Source organism: Hippichthys cyanospilos, chromosome 4, assembly GCF_059441005.1.
Source record: "Hippichthys cyanospilos isolate Australia breed blue-spotted pipefish chromosome 4, RoL_Hcya_1.0, whole genome shotgun sequence".
In the NCBI taxonomy this organism is placed as follows: Eukaryota; Metazoa; Chordata; class Actinopteri; order Syngnathiformes; family Syngnathidae; genus Hippichthys; species Hippichthys cyanospilos.
In genome coordinates, this window is record NC_142372.1 from 339066 (window position 1) to 346395 (window position 7330).

General features: G+C 46.9%; 1 long non-coding RNA gene across 1 annotated transcript; it reads right to left on the reverse strand.

Annotated features, from left to right (window-relative positions):
* Nucleotides 1–727: 727 nt before the first annotated feature.
* On the reverse strand, nucleotides 728–4514 carry LOC148424169 (uncharacterized). Its single transcript, XR_015865431.1, has 2 exons — nucleotides 4264–4514; nucleotides 728–1753 (listed from the first exon to the last, which is right to left on the reverse strand). It is a non-coding gene; the product is annotated as an uncharacterized LOC148424169 (long non-coding RNA).
* Between the last annotated feature and the right edge of the window lie 2816 nt (nucleotides 4515–7330).

Genomic DNA, 7330 nt, shown 5'->3' on the forward strand with positions numbered 1-7330 from the left:
GCGGGGTTTGAAAGCCGGCTCCGCTTTTGGCAGGAAATGAAGAAAATGAATTCCTAGCTGACAGCGTTAGAGAGACATTCATGATGGTGGCAGTTCTTAGCCCGTTGCTAGCTGCTTAGCATGCAACTAGCACATGCGAGCCCAGCTCTTCCGAGAGGAAGTCCAGAAAAGCGGCAGTAAGGGAGAGGAGCTCCAGAGCGTGCGCTTTACGGGGAGACAATGTGACGTGAAGCCATCTTCATCTTCTCCCTCCATCGCGGCCTAAACGATGAGCATTAGCGGCTAAATGGCCTTGGCGTCTAACGCCATATTTAGCCGCTAATTGCTAATTAGGACGCTCGGTCAGGCAATCAGTGTCCACGCCCCGTCTGCGTCCTCCTTAAAAATAACCGCCTCTTAACCTTCCACCCCAAGCCCATCAGCGACCCGTCTCGCGGCGCGGCGCGGCGCCCCCCCCGCCAACGGAAGGAGATTTCCCGGCGAGAAGGCGGAATAGCCCACCTCCGCCGACATTAGTTCCGGCCCATAATCGCCACCGGCTAGCTCTCACGCACACGCACGTATTCCTTTACCGATATTTATACACACGGTATATAGATATATCTACAATATATACACACACACATTTCTACAGGTCATTTAACCATCTTCAGATTTGAAGCTCTTTTTCCATGCATGACAAGCTTTCATCTTATGGTATCAACATGAAAATATGCAACCGCCGTCGTTTTGACAGGATGGCATATTTATTGTATAGGGAAAACACACAATTTTAAACTTTTAGGATAATCAAATCATAAGAAAAAAGGTCAAGAAATTGACAGAACAGACAAATAAAAATGCATAAGTGAAGGAAAGTAGTGTGCAAGTCAAAAGTTCATTGACGGGTTCATATTTTTATTGTGTCAATGCGTAGGTACGGAAGCAGTTTTCAACAACGCTATACATGTTGCAGGGTGTGACTTGCACGTCTGGCGACCGGCTCAGCGTGACCCCCGCCTACTGCCCGAAGCCAGCTGGGATAGGCGCCGACCGGCAAGCCTGCGACCCGCGTGAGGATAAGCGGCGACGGAAAACGGACGCGGGGACGGCTATACGTATCTTGTACATTAAGCAGGCTATGTACTTCCGTTCGCCCGTATATCAGAAAGGGCGTCAAAATAAATACAAAAATGAAGAAAGTCCATATCGTATCAAGTCCATAAGAGCCTACAGTTAAAACCGCCGTCGCCGTTGTCATCGTTAACGGCGGTCGTCTTCGTGGTCGTAGAGGTCGTCGTCATCGACATCGCGGTCCGTCACCGCCGTCGTCGGCGTAACGTCATTATTGTCCTCGTTCTCGTCGTCGTGGACGTCGTCGCACTGTCGTAGCACTGTCGTAGCACTGTCGTCGGCGTGGCCGCGGTCGTCGCCGTCCCCGTCGTCTTGGTCGTCGTCGTTTCGGTCGTCAACGTTGTCGTCGTCTCATCGCGGCCGTCCTCGTCGTCACTCCCGTCGCGGTCGTCGCGACGATCGTTGCCGTCGACGTAACGTCATTATTGTCGTCGTTCTCGTCGTCATCGCGGTCGCCGCCGTCATCTCGACGCCGTCGTTACCGCCGATGACGATGAGGGCGTCGGCGATTCAAATGATCGAGGCCGCGACAACGTCGAGGGCGAAGACGAACGACGACGACAGAAACGACGGCGACAGAAACGACGACGTCGTAACGACGGCGACGGGAGAGGTCGACGAAGTGACGCGTCTATTTTTTCTGGGGAAAAAAAAAACCGAGGTCGATTAAAGAAAAATAATTCGACATGACACTAAATTTAATTGAGAAATAATGAATGAATACAGTAAAAACGATACGAAGAAGGAAAAGGCATCCATTTTGTAACTCTTAAGATGACACATACGCGAATCCGGTACGCGCACCGTGTGGAAAATAGTCATAGCGAATGTTACTATTATCCATAGAGTACAGCGGCTTTCTATTTCTTCAGGTCATTTAAGCAGCCCCGTCAAATTGACCCTTTTCCATTTGAAGTGTTGCTCTTTTTCCATACATAATAATAACCTTCCACGTTATGATATTAACATTAAAATATGCAGGAACCCCCTTTACTCTTTTCCCTCAGCATCAGCATCATCATCATCATCATTATGAGACCAAAAGGAAAAAAAAAGCATGGTTGTTTTCCTGTAGCTGCGTCCCAGCAGTGGATCAGCAATTTTACAATAATAAGCTTTCATAAATTGTTCATATCGTTCATGAATATTTCATGCGAGGGCCGCTGACCACGCTGTTGATATACACACTCGCCTCTAAAGACTAAATTAAAGCTAGCGATAAATAAAAGCCTTTAAACACCTTTTACGCGCAAGTCCATCGAGGGGGGAAAAAAAGAAAGAAAAATACAGCGGCGCCCGGGCAGACATACAATAGAAAAGGACAAACGTTTGCACAGAGGATTTCAGAATGAAGACTACATTTCGCGGGGGGGGGGCATAAGAACACTCGCAAATTGCATGTAGAATGGAGTTGCCGGAAAAAAACTAAGGTTTCAAAACATTTCGCAAAATTTCATATACATTGTGGAATCAAGTCCATATTTGACTTGAAAGATAAAGTAATAAGAATGGAGTGAAACGTTCCAAGAAAAGCAACGTTTCAGAAAACAATCACAATATATTGCTTTGCTTTGAAGATCAGGAAAGCAAACAGGTATCTAGTTTTTACGCAGACAAATCCATATTTCAAGAGAGAGAAGCCGGATATCAAGTTGCTAGTTTTTTCACTCAACCAATTTCCTATTAGAAACGATCAAATTAAACGAGCGGGCTAAAACTGACGGTAACTTCAAAACAAGCCAAAATATTTGACCAAAGCAGGAATTGTGCAGACGCGTGATAAAATGCTGATATTTCATGAGCAAAACGATTCATCTGTGACGCCACGTTGAGAGAGAGAGAAAAAAGAATGGAATCAAGTGTTATCAGAAGAAAACGAAGGTTCAAAAATGGTTTGCCTCCGTCTTTGGACGCACGTAAGCAAAGAAATTATTCTATGCGGACAAATCCCTATTTGACTAGAAATACATTTCGAGAGAATTAACTCTTGGTATCATTTTGCGATTTCCTTTTATGACCGCGCAATTTCATTATCGGAAGAAAATAAATCAAAGGTAGCCATCGAGGATGGCGCGGAAGACGAGGCGGCCTTTTTTGTCAGCGACGCGGCATGCGACCAATCAACTTTCAAACGATCGAACGGAACCTTCTTTTTTGTTGTTGTTTTTTGGTTCGCTCAGCAACACGCGCGCCGAGTCCTGAAATCGTTCACCCGGATAAAAGCCTGTGTACATATACATATATTTATGCGCGCCGTATTCATATGCGGCGGGGGGGGGGGGGGGGGGGTCTTTGTACACCGGAGCCTAAAATGTGATTTGCGCACCTTAATTGGCGCCGCCTGCGACGGAGGAAGGAAACGGAGTCAAAGGAGAGGCTGCGTAATATTAATGAGAGCTCCTCCTCGCTTGCCTTCACTCGTCACTCACTCGCTCCGTCGCTATTTTCTTCCTGAGGTCGGCCGGGAAAACAAATGGAAAAAAAAAAACCCCAACAACAAAAGGCTGCCTTTTTCTCGTCAAAGAATTGTCCAAAAGCGCCCTTGACTGTCAGCGTCGCGCTTTGACGAGCAACAAGTCATTAAAGTCCACGTTGCGACGTGCTCTATAAACGCCCTTTTGTTCCTGGGTACTTTGCACTAAAATTAGCAAACAAAAGTTGCCGAACGTTTCCGTTCCAACTCGCGGCTTCGATTTCATTACAAAGCGAGCGAGTGGCGCGGAACCTCCTAAAAATCGCAGTTAAGAAAACGCAAAGTCGTTGGCAAAAGTTCCTGACACTTTCCAGCGCGTTGGCAAACGAGCGCAAAACAAGCACAAAAGTTCCTGAAGCTTTCACTTCCACCGAAGCTTTCACTTCCACCGAAGCTTTCACTTCCACCGAAGCTTTCACTTCCACCGAAGCTTTCACTTCCACCGAAGCTTTCACTTCCACCGAAGCTTTCACTTCCACCGAAGCTTTCACTTCCACCGAAGCTTTCACTTCCACCGAAGCCTTCCAATCCGCCCGCCCCACCTAACTAGCTTAGTCCGTTCAAGCCAGTCGCGCATTAAACGGCAATCCATCGGGCACATTGCGGCGACGAGCGAGCAGCGAACGGGGCCTCGCGGCTTTGGAAACACAAAACGGAACAAATACGATCATACTCACCAGATATCATCGATAGTCCGCCGTCATGTCACGCTTGTACTTGATCGTTGGAACGAGGACAAAACGGCTCCATTTCCTGTCTCTCGTTTAGCTCCATTAAACACCTTGGTAGTTACGCCCCCTCACTTCCTGCTTGAATATATTTACGCGGAAAAAAAATAAAAGCTTCCAAAAAATGGCGTTTTCCCGTCGACCGGAAAATGTTTCGAGTGGACTGTATACAATGTATACTATACCTTTAGAGTATACTGTCAATTTTGAGGATGTAGAGACACTTTTGCTGCATCATTTAGAAAAATAAGCCCCCACAAATGTATCTTAAAAAAACAAAACAAAAAGTAAATGGGCACACAATCGGAACGTCGAGGCTCTCTGAACCTCACTTGCGATAATCGCGGGTGTCAAACCTACGGCCCGTGGGCCACAAACGGATTTAATCCGGCCCGCCAGGTGATTTTATAATATAAAGAATAAAAATAAACCGATTTTTTTTTCAATAAATGAAATACTTGGAATGTTAACAAGTAATGTTTACGTGTTATGATTACTCTGATGTTTTGCTTACTATTCTGGACATTATTAAAAAAAGAATAATAAATCTGAAGTTAGTTGAAGTTATATAAATATATGCCACGGTTTTATTGGTTTGGCTCACTCGGGAATAGATTTAGATGTTCTAAATGAACAATCGGAAAATGATCATATTGTATATGATATCATGACATGGCAGGATAGAAGCGTTGCAGGTTTTCAAGCTGCAAGTGCGAGAAATGTTGACTTTCCTGATTAAATTGAAGACAACATTTTCCTGGCGTGACTTCAAACAATTAGTCATACGTTTCATAAATTAAATATGATTATGACAGACGGCGTGCAGGTTGGGGGGGGGGGGGGGGGGCACTTGGGAAAATGCCCGATTCCTGTTGACTGACTGAACTGGAACCCAATGAGAAACAAGGAGGGCAGAGCCATTGGCATATCAGGGCGGCGGTACCTGTACTTACAAAGGCCTCTTCAGCTTCAGCTTACGAAAGGCCCGGGCGGAAGAATATTGCCTTCGGTGACGAGAGAAGATTCCAGATACGAAAGGCCGCGCCGCTGGCGCATAATTTGAGCCAAGAGCCACCGGCGATGCAATGGAATGGGCTATCGCAAGCCATCAGGTCTACTGTGTTTCTTACGGTTTAGGATGCGTTCTTATGGTTTGTTAATATGCCGGCTTGCCCACAAAGCAGACAATACTTTCATCTTTACCCCTTTCATCCACGCTACCCACCAACAATTTACACCATAGAGCCGGCCGGGCTGAACGGCTAAAGTTGTACACCAAAACACATGTGTAACATACAGTAGCTCTTTGGGCTATCTGCTAACAAGCCTTTAGCAATGACGTCACACAAAAGGCGCTTGGCACGGACCCCGAACTAAACTGAAGTAAACTTACGAGCTCAAAATCATCCAAAAATAAATACTGTTGCTCGTGCGGACTTACTTGTAAATGATTCCTGGACCACTTGAATTGTCAAATGAAAACATACAAATGAAACACCCTAAAAAGGCGTCTCTTTCTTGCACTCATCACCAACACACCGGCACCATCTCAAGGCAAACAGGTGAACTGCATTCATATTGTCAACCGCTACCATGAAAATGGTTCATTTGATGGGTTTAGGGGCATTTTTTTACTATTCTTGACGTGATACATTTTGATCATTATGCACTAATGGAATTCCGGTATGTATTTGCATTTGTATTTGTATTTGTTCATAGGACGAAGCCGCATTTTGGGCTTCCGCGTTTGGGAAAAAAAGCGCGTCTCGCGTTTGGGGAATGACTTGGTTTCCTCGTCATAACGGCCCGATGACACAAGTCGTAACTGGGAAACGGTCCCACATCACAGGCGAAATGACCAAGAAAAAGATGACTTTGCCACCCGTGCAATCTTTTGAGGTAAAAACAAAAAGCGCAGCGCAACGCGCTCCACTTTGGATTTGCGTAGCGACGGAAGGTTGGCGGCGCGCCAGCGCGCGCGTTGGCAGGCGTGAGGCGGAAGGGGCCGCAAAGAAGCTCGTTCTCCGGGCCCGGCGGGAATTAAGACGCGGAAGGTCTCCCGCCAGCCGGGTTCCCCTGGCGGCGGCGGAGGGCGAGGGCGAGGAGGGCGAGGGCGGCCCACGCGCACGGAGGCAAAACACATGAAAAAAAAAAGCGCATTTGTGGGCGCGCCCCCTTCTCCCGGTTTCCGACGGGCTCCCCGTCCCCCGTCGAAAGGAGACGGCAGGAAATGTTAGGCGCCCCTTCCCGACAAACCAAGAAAAAGCGCCATCTTGACTCTCGGGCGGGCTTATTTGGATTCCCTTCTTGACATATGGACCCGCCCGCGATTGATCGCCGGCGGATGATGAAAGCCGCGAGCGCTAAAGCAAAGCGATAGCGCGTGTTGAACGCGTGAATATTTCCCGCACGTTTGATGAGAATGAGAAGGAGGACGCGGGGACAAATCCTCTCTAAGCTTTAATTAGGAGCGCCATTTAAAAAGACACACGCGCGTCGAGTGTAGTCTAGCGTACAACTTTTAAAGTGTATTAAATGCTGCAATCATATTTAAAAACCTTATAATCTCTCCATATAATTAGAATTTGATGCGTAATTGAGAGTGTGAGGCGCAGGTCAAGGTGAGTGTTAATTCTCCGCTCACCGCAATGACAAAGCTTCCTCCCTCGGGTTGCGGGAAAACCTGGCAAATATACTTTCATGATGGTTAGTACTCTACCGGGACCTTCAAGAAAGCAAATCTGCTCCCGACGAACGACGGCGTATTTTCCGGCACGTGAGCCGCGGCGGCAAAAAAAAGCATTTCCGTCACGGATAAGCCGCAGGTAACGACGTCGGGTCTTGACGCCAAAGGATCTTTTTTTTTCAGTGACTTCATTTTGGGGTCACTGTCTGCCAACATCCTCTCAAAAGACCTGCATGTTTAGTCCCAACGTATTTATAGAAAATGATGGGTGGACGGATGGACGGACGGATATCTGTCAAATAGCAGTTCAAGGTCGAATACTTTATACAT